Here is a 14,218-nt window from a genome sequence, read left to right as displayed (position 1 = left end):
GTATATTACTGTGTACACTCTTTGCAAGGAGATTAAGTGGTAAAGTAGAAAATCTGCTAGACTTAGAGTCATGAAAAATATATTTCTGGTTAGTTACCATGGATTAGCTGTGTCCTTGGTGGCTCAGATGGTAAAGTATCTGCTTGCAATGCAGGGGACCCTCCTTTGATCCCTGGATTGGGAAGATCCCCTGGAGAAGGGGATATCTACCCACTCCGGTATTCTTGCTGGGAGAACCCCATGGACAGAGCCGTTTGGCAGGCTGGAGTTCAAGGGGTCACAAAGAGTCAGACATGACTGAGCAACTAACACACAGGTCACACAGTGGTCAAATTATCTCACTCTTTTGATAATTTAACCAATAGTGAGACAGTCAAAAACGATTAGATTCCTGTATTGTTAAGCCTCTAAATTTGTTTTGGTAGGCATAGAGGCTAGTAGCCGCAAAGATGCCTCCTATTCCATGTGTAATCTTGATCAACTGGCCTTAAATATCAGAAAGATTAAATGCATCTCAATCTCCAGGGTAAATCCAGATTTCATAGACAAAACTGAGAGAGATGTGAGCTGTTCCTTGCTGCCACTGCACCACAAGGAGGGGCCCTGTGCGGTCTAGTAGGCTGGCTAACACTGCGGTGGTGATGCTGGGCTCATCCAGCTTCCTCCCAGGCAGCAGTGGATCCTCATGAGTGATGTGAGAGAGGAATCTCACCTCTAAAGACCAACTCAATTAAGGGAGCCAAACACTGAGGCTCTCACCACTGGCCCATCTTAGTACTCAGCAGTTTCACTTCAAAAGCAAGTGGCCATAGGAACACTGGATCAAAGACAATTAATTTTCCACTTTACAAACCCAGTATATTAACAAGACTGAGAACAGCAGTAGGTATTCTGACATGAGGAAAAATATTTTCTTTATTTAGAATCTCTTCTACAAGATATCTAAAATTGGCAATTTCTTTTTTTGTTTGTTTTTTGCTTACTCTTTTAAAAAATTTATTTATTTTTTAATTGAAGGATAATTGCTTTACAGAATTTTGTTGTTTTCTGTCAAACTTCAATGTGAATCAGCCATCAGTTCAGTGCAGTCACTCAGTTGTGTCTGACTCTTTACAACCCTGTGGACTGCAGCACGCCAGGCTTCCCTGTCCATCACCAACTCCAGGAGCTTACTCAAACTCATGTCCATTGAGTCAGTGATGCCATCCAACCATCTTATTCTCTATCGTCCCCTTCTTCTCCCACCTGCGATCTTTCCCAGCATCAGGGTCTTTATTAGTGAGTCAGTTCTTCGCATCAGGTGGCCAAAGTATTGGAGTTTCAGCTTCAACATCAGTCCTTCCAACGAATATTCAGGACTGATTTCTTTTAGGATTGACTGGTTTGATCTCCTTGCAGTCCAAGGGACTCTCAAGAGTCTTCTCCAACACTACAGTACAAAAGCATCAATTCTTTGGTGCTCAGCTTTCTTTATAGTCCAACTCTCACATCCATACATGACTACTGGAAAAACCATAGCTTTGACTAGATGGATCTTTGTTGCCAAAGTAATGTCTCTGTTTTTTAATATACTTTCTAGGTTGATCATAGCTTTCCTTTCAAGGAGCAAGCATCTTTTAATTTCATGGCTGCAGTCACCATCTGTAGTGATTTTGGAGCCCCCCAAAATAAAGTCTCTCACTGTTTCCACTGTTTCCTCATCTATTTGCCATGAAGTGATGGGACCAGATGCCATGATCTTAGTTTTCTGAATGTTCAGTTTTAAGCCAACTTTTTCACTCTCCTCTTTCACTTTCATCAAGAGGCTCTTTAGTTCTTCTTAACTTTCTGCCATAAGGGTGGTGTCATCTGCATATCTGAGGTTATTGATATTTCTCCCAGCAATCTTGATTCCAGCTTGTGCTGGATACATATTATCCCCTCCCTCTTGAACCTGCCTTTCATCTTCCTCCCCATCCCACCCTTCTAGGTTGATGCAGAACCCCTGTTTGAGTTTCTTGAGACATACAGCACATTCCTATTGGCTATCTGTTTTACATAAGGTAATGTAAGTTTAACACACACAACCATAATAACAGTCTCAGATAACACATGTGAAAACATACAGAAACAAATTCCTTAAATATAAGTTGCTAAAAGGGGCTCAAGAAGAAATAAAACATCTTAATGGTCCTGTAACCACTAAACTATAATCATTTAAAAATTCTCCCCCAAAGAAAGTACTTGGCTTAGATTGTTTTACAGGCCGAACTATCAAAACTGAAGGAGCAGACAGTCCTAACCTTCACAATCTCTTTCAGAGAATACTGAGAAAGAAGAACACTTCCTATATCAGTATATAAGTTTATCTGTGTGTATAGGGAACAAAATAACATTGGCTTAAAAAATACAGAGTTTTATTTCTTTCTCACATGATCGCCCTAGGGTAGGTGGTCAGGTTAGGTCTGGCCGATATGCTCTTCAACGTTATACTTGGCTGATATAATGCTTCCTAGGTCAGGACCTCGGGCTCCTTTTACCTTGCTGTGTGACCATTTTTAGAGCAGTACCTTTGAACACACAGTCCAAGAAGATTCACAACCAAATTCTCATTCCAGCTAGTCAGAGAGAAGATAGATTGAATGAGAGGACAGAGGCTGTTACCAGGACTTCCTTGGTGGTCCAGTCGTTAAGAATCTGCTTGCCAATTCAGGGGATATGGGTTCCATCCCTGGTCCAGGAAGATTCCACATGTCATGGGGCAACTAAGCTCATGCACCATAACTGCTGAACCTGTGCTACGGAGGCCACAAGGTGCAACTACTGAAAACCTTGTGCCCTAGAGCCTGTGCTCTGCAACAAGAGAAGCCACTGCAAAGAGAAGCCCACAAACCACAACAAAGAGTAGCCTCCTCTGGCCACAACTAGAGAAAGCCTACTCAAAGCAATGAAGATCCAGTGCAGCCAAAATAAATAAAGTGAAAAATAAAAAGTTCACATACCAGAAATTGCCTTTTATCCCATCAATCAGAGCTTAGTCACGTGGTCACACAAAGTTGCAAAGGAGGTTGGAAAATATAGCCTTTATTTCGGGCATCTCGGGGTCCAGCTATGAATAGAGGTTTTACTACTACAGAAGAAGGGGAGAACAAAAATGGCTCTCTCTGTCACGTGTTACAGATAATTTTATACAGTGAATGTTACCTTGACACCAAAACCAACAGGGACACAGAGGATTAAATATATGCCAAAAATCCTTAAAAAATTTACCAAATTGAATCAAGCAGTGTATATAGAAATACAGTTGTCCTTTGATATCCTCAGGGGCTTGGTTCTAGGACCCCTCTCAGATACCAAAGTCCTCAGATGCTCAAGTTCTTTTATAAAATGCTGCGTCATTTGCATGCAACCTGTGCACACCCTCCTATACACTTTAAATCATCTTTACAATACTTGTAATACCTAATGCAATATAAATGCTACACAATTAGTTGCCAATGTATGGAAATTCAAATTTTGATTTTTGGAACTTTCTGGAATTTTTTTTGAGTATTTTCACTCATGGTTGGTTGAATCTGAGGATGTGCAATCTGTGGATATGGAGGGCTGACTGTATATATTATTCATTCTGTCCAACTTCAGTTTATTCCAGGAATGCAAGGTTGGTCAAATATGAGAAAAATCTACTGATATAATTCATTGCCTAAGCAGACTGAAAAAGAAAAATCATTTGATTATCTCAGTAGATGCAGAAACAATTGGATAAATTCAACCAAATTCATAACAATTTTTTTAAGCAAACAATAAAAGAAGGGGGAAAGTTCTTAATTTAATAAAGAATATCTAAAACAGGTACATCCCAACATCACATTCAACAGTTTAATATTAAATTTGTATTTGGATATTACAATTGAAGTTTTCACCAAGACACTGAAACACAGTAAATGTTGCATACTAATTTAAGGTAATGGACCAAGAAAAAGAATTTTTCAAGAAAATGGGTGAAAACCAGTTTTAGGACTGTAGCCCTCCTCAGCATATATAAAAAAGGATCAGAGTGTGGGGAAGATAGAGTATTTATGAATTACTTTTACTGTGATAAAGTTATGCTATGAGTCTCTTCTCCTTGTGTCCCCTGCCCCATCCCCCAGGAGTGGGGTATGGTGGTACCCCTCATCTCAAGCCTAAAGAAGTAGGCTTCCATAAGGCTACCACATACCCAGAGAGCTTGGTATGTTATCCTTGCTGCTTGGGGAAGTAGTCAGTTCCCAGCTGGAAGACACAGGAGTCAGTCCTTCTACTCACACTGGTGGTAGATCCCAGAGATTTGCTATTGTGTTAGAGTATGTCTACCCTTACAGGGTTTGTGAGTGCTTTCAGAGGCCTGGGTGTGAGCCACAGAGTTCTGCTGGTCTTGAGACATTCTGACCCTGTCTAAGAGAACCACCCATATGAGAGAGAGACTCTACCAGTGAGAACATGTCAGCCCAGTGGGCTGGCAGAAAACAGGGGGCAAGGGGGGTGGTGCAGGGTGGCAAGCTTGAGAAGGGTCATTGCCCACATACCAGAAACAGTGGTGGCAGATTTCCAGGGGCTTCCATAAAGTTCATGAAAGAAGCCACAGGATAAGGAGTCAGCTTTTGTATCCCTCTGAGGGATAGCATGGAAGCCAGCACACCCAGCACTAGTCATTTGCATGAGGTTATATTCCAAAGTCAATATGCAAAAATTGCAAAAGGCAAAATTTACGCATCAGTAATGCCTTGCGTTGCTTTCTATCTTCCTGTGTCATTTTTCTTTTTCTTGTCCTTGCTGCCCTAGAATTTCTTTTCTCCAAAAACCATTAATTCTCATTGTTTGCCTTTGTCTCTGTTTTCTAGGGAACCTGAAATAGAACAAATATCTATTTGTTTTAAAGATCAAAGAGATAATGTCTATACATGTGATCAACACTTAATAAATGCTAGTTCTCTTTCCTCATTTTGCTTTCTTCTTTTACCTAACAAAAAAAATGCATTTTTCTGTCTTTTGCATTATCCTCCTATTAGTAAACTACAGCATGATTTATACAGTGGCTATAATCTCTTAACTAAATTTCTTTTTAAAAATAATTTTATATATTTCTTTATTTTTGGCTGTGCTGGGTCTTCATTGCTGCATAGGCTTTTCTCTAATTGTGATGAGCAGGGGCTACTCTCTAGTTGAGATGCACGGGCTTCTCATTGTGGTGACTTCCCTTGTTGCAGAGCACAGGCTCTAGAGTGTGAGGACTTCAGTAGTTGCAGCATGTGGGCTCAGTAGTTGCAGCCCCCAGACTCTAGACCACAGGCTTGATAGTTGTGGCACATGGTCTTAGTTGCTCCACATCATGTGGGATCTCTCCGGACTAAGGATCAAACCCATGTCCCCTGCATTGGCAGGTGGATTCTTTATCTCTGAGCCACAAGGGAAGCCCTTAACTAAAAATTTTAATGTAAGAGAATAAGTGTAAGCATTTTTACAAATAGATAATGCACAGAGAGTTCTGTATTTTCTTGGGATAATTATATGACCGCAGTTAAATCTCTGAAATACATCAGAGGGTTGATTTGGATTAGTAAAATGCTTGCAGAGAAGATAATACACTTCATTTCCTCCAATTACTGTGTGCAAAAGCACTCAGTTTGCTAACACATCTGTCAGCCCAAGGCTATCTAAAAGACAGTTCCCTTCACAGTAGGTTATAGCACTTTGTGCTATGTTGTGCTTAGTCGCTCAGCCGTGTCCATCTCTTTGTGACCCCATGGACTGTAGCCTGCCAGGCTCCTCTGTCTGTGAGGATTCTACAGGCAAAATACTGGAATGGGTTGCATTTCCTTCTCCAGAGGATCTTCCCAACCGAGGGATCAAACCCAGGTCTCCTGCATTGCAGGCAGATTCTTTACTGTCTGAGCCAGAAGGGAAACCCATAGCGCTCTGCCAAGAGGCATCATTTTATGTCTTTTCTCAGGAGATTTATTTGTGCTCTTTTTTTGTTGTTGTCTTTTTACAATTGTATAATTACAGCCTAAAGGAAAATGCTCTTATTTTTCACTCTCTTGAAGGACAAGATTTCCAGCAATTTGAGTTTATTAGGTCTTCTCGCTCATTTGATTTCCTAATAATTTGTCTTCTTTCCCCAAATTCCTGTGAGTGAAATTACTTTTAAAAAATAGCCTTGCAACCTTCCTAGAATTAGTTAATCTCATTATGAAAGATTTCAAATTAAAATTAGAAACCATAGTCTTAATAGTTAACCTAATCCCTAAATTTAACTCCAACTCCCCTCAATCTTTCTTTTCTGATTGAAGAATCATTTTTTGTTTTATGGTTAAGTTCTAGTTTTATTCTTCTGGTTATTCAGGTATTATATATTTCTTAAATTTTTTTCTCTTCTTAAAAAATTGTCTTTATTTTAATCAAGGTTAAACAGTCCTATTATTTAAGGAATCAAGTATTTCACAGCAACTTACGGCAAAGAGCAGAACTCTGAATGTTCCAACTCCCTGAGTCAAAATTCTTCTTCCAAAGATAGCTACTTTAAACACTTTTGGCTGATTATTTTGGTACTACTCACAGCTCCAAAACTCATAATTTTACTGTTCCTTCTTGTTTTCCTTTTCAAGCTTTATTTATTGACTTTCTACCATAGAAGATGAAGATTTAGTTATTTTCCCTGCCCTAGTTCCTCAAGGGCTTCCCAGGTGGCTAGTGGTAAGGAACCTGCTTGCCAATGCAGGAGTTGCAAGGGACGTGGGTTCAATCCCTGGGTAGGAAGATCCCTTGGGGGAGGGTATGGCAACCCACTCCAGTATTCTTGCCTGGAGAATCCCGTGGACAGAGGAGCCTGGTGGGCTACAGCCCTTGGGGTCACAAAGAGTCAGACAGGACTAAAGTGACTTAGGAGCTGCTGCAGTCCCCCAAACCCTTGACAGAGTTCTGCCTCTTCTCTTCCTCTATTATAATGTACACCTTTGTTTTGACTTACTCCCTTCTTCAGTAGATTTGAAGTCTATGGATGGTTAGTCTTTTGAGATCTTGCAGGTCTAAAGATGTTCTGTTCTACTCTCACACTAAGTTTATAATTTTTGTGAATATACAATTTCATGCTGAAAATAATTGCTCCTCAAAATTTCCTTTAGTCTTTTTCCCTCCTTGTTCTTAGTTTCAGTAATTTCTATTGACATGCCTTCAAGTTCATTGATGCTTTTCCCTCAGTATTCAATTTGATGTTATCCTATATTTTAAAAATTTTAGATATTGTATTTTTAATTCTCAAAATTCAATTTGATTCTTCTTCAGATTTTCCACATCTCTCTTGAAATTATTCCCTCATTATATGCATCCTTTTCTATCAGCTTAAAAATATTTATAAAATTATTTAAAAGTCTTTGTCTGTTAATCTGTCATCTGGATCATCTATTCATCTCTTTTAATTGACTATGTTACATTGTCCTTCTTGGCATGCCTGTTGACTTTATTTTATATATTGGATATTGTGGATGATATGAAGTAGACCCTTGATTACCTTCTTCTAAAGAGGGTTAGCTGACACTCTGATTCTATGAAGGCCTGGCTCTAAACTCTGCTGGGATAGGTTTATTGGTTTCTTTTTCCCTTAGTCCAAACTATCAGCTCTTAGTTCTGTGATATGGTCCTTAATCCTGAGGTGTGGCTTCTACAATATTTTGGTAACAGCTCAGGACTTCATCTTAATTGCTATGTTCATGCTATTAATCAGCTTTTAACATCTCATTTCTTATCCTTCCAGCTTCTACTTCCCACTGATGTGGTCAGCTGAGTTCTAGGTGCCTGCTTCTACCTAAAGGTAATAACATCAAGGACTCCATGGGCCTGTTTCCAAGGACTGGTTTTTCCAAGCCCCAAAGTCTTCACTGTCTCAGATTGCTCACAAAGTTTATCCAGACTGGTGTCTCCACTTCTGTGCTTTTTGGAGCGAACATCCTATATTAATGGTTCTTTTATCAATTGTCGTAGGTACTTGCTTCCCTCTGTATGAAGCATTTGAGATATTAGGAAGAAAAAGAAGAATGAATTAAGTGGTAGAAAAAGATTTTAGTGCAGAAAAGATCACCCCTCTTTTATTTTATTTTTTACCCCAGGAACAGTTCTGGAGAATAATGTAGGATGCGCAGAGAACAGCCCACTGGAACCAGGTCCCAATATTTAGAAAGACCTGTAATTTCCCAGTGGCTGTAAATATTTTAATCGGGAGACAGATTCAATGCAAGTGGGCTGCAGCACCCAGCTGTGCCTGAATGGTTTTGATAGATGCTTGTGTTGTCAGTTGATGCTCTGCTGTATGTGCAAGGAATTAGCTTTATTCATTATTTCTTTTAATGGCTAAAATTGCTGGAAATTGTTGTGTTCTACTGTTTCGTTGTTATTGTTCTTAATCATATTTTGATTTAGGTTGGTAACAAAAACCAAGGAAATGTGCTATTATGCAATTTTTGATTCAGATTTAATATGTCCATATTATTTGGCCCATTATGTTTTTGTTTGTAGACCATGGTTTAGGCTCTTCAAATGATTAGCATTTCTACCAGAAATCCCAGACATTTTTCATCTGGAAAACATGCTAATGAGTGCAGGAAATAATTGGAAATATCCATCGTTGTTGTCAGAAGAGAATCAGCAACAAATGATGCTTTTACCATGAAGTTAATGTAGGATTAATTATACTCCCATCAGGAATACAGGTGTGTCCAAAAGCAAATGGCTGCTTTGATTCCATCTACTTTGCTGTTTCTCTTAAATGGAAGCAGAAGGAGCAGTAGCTGGCAGATAGAGCAGAGCCAGCAGAATGGTTATGTACACTCACTCCCAGCCAGACTGCCTCACTTTCAGTCCCAGCTCTGGACTGCATAGTGCACACTGACTGCAATCCTGAGAAAGCTATTTAATCCTGCAGCTCTCAGTTTTCTTATCTGTAAAATGAGTAACGAAAGTAATACCTCATAGGTGATTAGAACACTTAGCTACCTGCTGTGCTCTTGAAGGGTACCCAGCATTTTGCATGCACACAATAGCTTTCAGGCATATAACAGTAATACGAAAGCTGGATACAGGAACTAGATTCCTGCATGTGCCACAAAATCAGTGTAACTCCAGGTGGATGGCTGTATAAGAAAATAGAATAATTAATTTAAAATAGGAATAATAATAGTAAATGATAAATTTAATAGTAAATTTAACTTCTTTTATTGTGATAACACACAGTTTTTCTAAATATTACAGTTTTTTCTGAATATTGGGACCTGGTTCATGTAGGCTGCTCTCTGCCTACCCTACATTATTCTCTAGGACTCTTCTTAGAGTAAAAAAAAAAAAAAAAAGAGGGGTTGATCTAACTTTATCTATATAACAGATAAATGTTTAGCTAACTTTCTGTTATCTGCAAAACGTTCAGCTACCTTGATTATACTCAGCAAACGCTCAATTAGCAAGTGACTTTTAATTCCTGTTCATTCCTTCTCTAGGCCACTGCTAAAGCCAATTACAAAGTGTAGTAAAAAATCTCTTTAAAAGGATCATAAATTTATTGGTTCTCACTCCTGGCTATGCATTGAAGTTACTGGATAGTATTAAAAACTAGCCTTAGAGAATATGATTTAATTGGCAGAGAGTGCTTTTAAATTACATCCAGGGTTGGGAATCAGTGATACAATGCATCAGAAAGACAAATCTGTAAGTTCAGGTTATCTCCAATGTCTGCTCAAAGGTGAAAACAGCTGATGGCTTTATCTCAAGGGCTTTTCTTAACCTATATTTTTGGGCATTTCTTCTTTAAGTTGGCACAGGCATCGCTATTACTATGTGGGTAAAGATTTTTAGTTTTCATAATTTTGAAGGCTTTTTTTTTTGGTGTATATTGAAAACATACCACTAGCTTTCAGACATATGGATGGATATTATCACTTAGAAGCTGACTTAGTGAGTTGATTTAAAGAAAGTATTAAGTGATTAATGACATCAGAGGTTGTACTGTGTAGGATATTGTTTCCCTCCTCCTCCTAATTGACGTCCTTTCCAGAATCTCAGGAAGTGATCTCATTTGGAAATAAGGTCTTTGTGTATATAATAAGTTGGGCTCTCCCAGTGGTTCAGGGGTAAAGAATCTGCCTGCAAAGCAGGAGAAACAGGAGGCATGGGTTTGATCTTTGGGTCTGGAAGTTCTTCTGGAGGAGGGAATGGCAACCCATTCTGGTATTCTTGCTTGGACAATCCCATGGACAGAGGAGTCTGGGAGGCTACAGTCCATAAGGTCGCAAAGAGTCAGACATGACTTAAGCGACTGAGAATGCATTCATGCATATATAATATTAAGATGAAGTCTTACTAGAGTAGGGTGAGTCTTTAGCTCAAGAAGGGCTTAATCCAATATGTCCTTATAAGAAGAGAAGAAGAGACAGAAACAGATACACAGAAAGAATGCCATGTGATAATGGAGGCAGAAACTGGAATGCTTTGTCTATAAGCCAAGGAACACCAAAGCTTGTCAACCACCAAAACCTAAGCGGCAAGGTAGTATTCTTCCTAGAGTCTTCAGAGGGACCATCGCCCTGCTGACAGCTTTCTGACTTCTAGCCTCCAGAACTATAAGAAAACAAATTTCTATTATCTTAAGCCACCAAGTTGTGGACCTTTGTTAAGGGAACCCTAGGAACCTAATACAGGGACAGGGCAAAATAATGAATCTGGCAGGTGAGTGATTGAAATTGTGGAAACTGTGCCTTAGGATGAAATTCAAAGTTTTCTGTGTGGCTTTAAAGTATCTCTAGCATTTGCTCCTGATGTCTTTACTAGTTACCTTTCTTGCCTTTTGCAAGTTATGCTTCAACTGTATGGAGATTCTCTCAGTTGCTGAGTTTCTCTTATTTCAGGTAGATGGCAGGTAGCATTCCCTCTCCTTTTTTACTGACCAGCTCTTTTCATCTCATACCTGTTTTGGTCACCACCAGTTCTCCAATAACAAATACAATATCTCATATATAGGAGATACAAATATGAAAGTGAAAGTGAAAGTGAAGTCACAGTCGTGTCCGACTCTTTGCGACCCCATGGACTGTAGCCTACCAGGTTCCTCCGTCCATGGGATTTTCCAGGCAAGAATACTGGAATGGGTTGCCATTTCCTTCTCATGTCATACAAGTATTTAAAATTTCGTATAAACCTTGGGAAAGATATATTTTCCATTGCCTTCATTGTATATAATTCATCTATATGTATTTTATATACAACCAGATCTGAAATGGAAATGCTATTGCCACACTTAAAAAAATAATTTACTTTAATTGGAGAATAATTACAATATTGTGATGGTTTTTGCCATATATTGACATGAATCAGCCATATTGCCACACTTTTTACTACTTTCTCTGTCTTTAGGTATCCCTGTGTGTGTTAGTTGCTCGTGTCCAACTCTTTGTGACCCCGTGGACAGCAGCCCATCAGGCTCCTCCGTTTATGGGATTCTCCAGGAAAGAATATTGGAGTGGGTCACCGGTTCCCTCTCCAGGGGATCTTCCCAACCCAGGGATTGAACCCAGGTCTCCCACATTGCAGGCAGATTCTTTACCATCTGAGCCACCAGGGAAGCCCCAGTAGATATTCCTGGGGGAGATAAAAAAAGGACCAGACTGAGAGTCAGACAATGTGATTTCTCTTCTTGATTCCACCATTAATTAGCTGTGACATCGAGCAAAATACCATCATCTCTGGTTCTCAGTTAATAAAAAGAGATGGACTGGTGATTATTAAAATCCTTTCTATATCTGAGACCCATTTGAAAGTGAGACCCTAGATAGACCTTGGAATACTAATGACTGTTTCAGCCAGAATAGCACCATTGTGAATTTTGAAAATTGGCACTTAATAACCATTTCACCCTCACTCTTGTGTGCCTCCTGACCTGCAGAGACTGGAAAGCCAGAAGATACATTATACAGGCTCCCTTGCAGCTACTGTAATGAATGTGATTTGGATTTGGCTGATTAGATGAGATTTGGACAGCAGAAGTGAGATTGGGGCTCCATCTCTGATGCTTCTAGAGTGTTTCTACTGCCAAGCTCAGATGTGAAGGATTTTGTTTTTCTGACATGGCTCTAGCAGAGGTCCCACTGTCCAGTCACCAGCTGTGTGGGCGTCATAATGCAGGACATGACAGCTTTTGTGCATCCATGGATCACAGTGGGCACAGTTGATTCAGGAATGGGCAGCATTTGCAGTGTATCTTTTGATGATAATGATTTTGTGATCATCAAAGCTGGAGTGTGGTTTTGAAGCCAGAGGTTTCTTGATTATAGAAGAGGCAGCAGCTCTTTTGTGCACCTGTTTTGTGGTGTGGTTTTGAGTGTGACTTTTCAATCTAAAATCTGTTTCTTCAGCCTTCCCACAGATGCCACAGATGTATAAGCAATTTAGTGCTCAATTCTGAACTCCTTCCTCCTTAAACTGTCTTAAGTGATTTTGTTTTCTGCAACTGAATCCTGACTGATATAAAGGTGGACATTTATAGAACCTAGTTGAGAACAAAGTAATTTCAATAAGGCTTTATAATTTAATAGGGTTATTTTCCATTTCATTCTGATCCCAGCATTAAGTGCAGGATAGAGACTTTGTCTGTAAATGGTTCATGTTAGAGTCATTATGAATTCCAAGTATATAGCTTCCTAAGATTGCTTTGCCTTATTACTGTGGCACTGATCCTCTCAGACAAAATGATCTCATTCTTTTTGTTCTGTTTATATTATAGCTCATTTGACAGATTCAAATATGAATAAACCAAGGTCTGTTTCCTGTGCTGAGAGAAACATTGGAGCATTCTATTCTTATGCATTGTAAAGTAAGCAAAAAGTCATTTTTAATATTCTTCCTGGACTGAGGAAGTCAAGGTTATCAACCCCATTCAAAAGAGTCTCAATCAACAGCACACGCTATCACTAGGTGGTTACTTGCCCGCAAACATTGAGCAGCTCAGCCTGAGGGTTTGATGCTCTCATAAAGTTACAAATCTTGCATTTGTGTCAACCCTGGGTGATTTTTTCAAGGTAAATAAGGAAATTTTTTGTTGAGAGTTTCAGGGGGTCAGGAGAAAACCTCTTCAAAAATACAGAGAACAGTCTATTCTTCTCATTAACAGTGAATTTCTGGTCAGAAATTACATTTTATGAAAGCCCTCCTGACCCAGTTAATATCTCCCATGGGTGTGTTTTTGTTTTTTGCTTTCTCAGGACAAGTGTCTGGCTCTAGAGGAAAAATCCCATTAAACTAACAGTCAAGTCTTTATCTAATATGAAATCAAATCACTGGATTTTGAAACTACTGTGTTTACTAGCCCTGTGTATTTCCTAACAAAGATATGGACTGGGGCTGGGGAGAAACTTTGTTTAAAATATTTTTCTACTCTCATATGGTGGTTCATTCATAATGGTATTTTTCCTCTGGACAAAAAAATCAGAATTAAGAGAACACTTCAATAAAATGAAAGGGCAACCTACTTAATGAGAGAAAATATTTTCAAATCATACATCTCATAAGGTGCTAATTTCTGAAATTAATAAAGAACTTATACAACTCAAAACAAAAACAAACAAAAACCAAACAGTCTAATAAAAGAATAGTCAGAAGATCTGAGTAGATATATGTTCCATAGAAGACACAGAGATGGCCAACAGGATACTCTACCTTATTAATCATCAGAGAAATACAAATCAAAACCACAGTGAACTATCACCTCACACCTGTTACAATGGTTATTATCAAAAAGACAAGAAATAACAAGTGTTCACAAGAATGTAGAGTAAAGAGAACCTTTATGCACTGTTGGTGGGAATGTAAATTGGTGTAGCCACTATAGAAGATCCCTCAAAAAATTAAAAATAGAACTATCATATAATCTAGCAATTCCACTCCTAGATATTTATTGGAAGAAAAGGGAAACATGAATTCAAAAAGATGTATGCACCCTCATGTTATTGCAGCATTATTTACAATAGCTGAGATATGGAAACAACCTAAGTATCCACTGATGGACACATAGATAAAGAAATTGTGTAATATATAGAGTGGAATACTATTCAGTCATATAGAAGTAGGAAATATTGCCGTTTGCCACAGTATGTGTAGACTCAAGGGTATCATGCTAAGTCAAGTTAAGTTAGACTGAGAAAGACAAATTCCATGTGATGGTTCCAAT

The 14,218-nt window shown here is 38.9% G+C and overlaps 1 long non-coding RNA gene across 1 annotated transcript in view; it reads left to right on the top strand.

Moving 5' to 3' along the window:
- Positions 1 to 14,218, top strand: part of LOC145521012 (uncharacterized) — a 162,264-nt gene that overhangs the window by 146,252 nt on the left and 1,794 nt on the right. Inside the window, exon 4 of the long non-coding RNA XR_014064982.1 lies at positions 7,769 to 7,825. This is a non-coding gene — a long non-coding RNA (uncharacterized LOC145521012). The remainder of the gene's footprint in view (positions 1 to 7,768; positions 7,826 to 14,218) is intronic.

Source organism: Giraffa tippelskirchi, chromosome 9, assembly GCF_054371585.1.
Source record: "Giraffa tippelskirchi isolate mGirTip1 chromosome 9, T2T-mGirTip1v1.2.pri, whole genome shotgun sequence".
Lineage (NCBI taxonomy): Eukaryota > Metazoa > Chordata > Mammalia > Artiodactyla > Giraffidae > Giraffa > Giraffa tippelskirchi.
The sequence above is the reverse complement of the archived record's forward strand: the minus strand, read 5'-3'. Positions and strand labels throughout refer to the sequence as shown.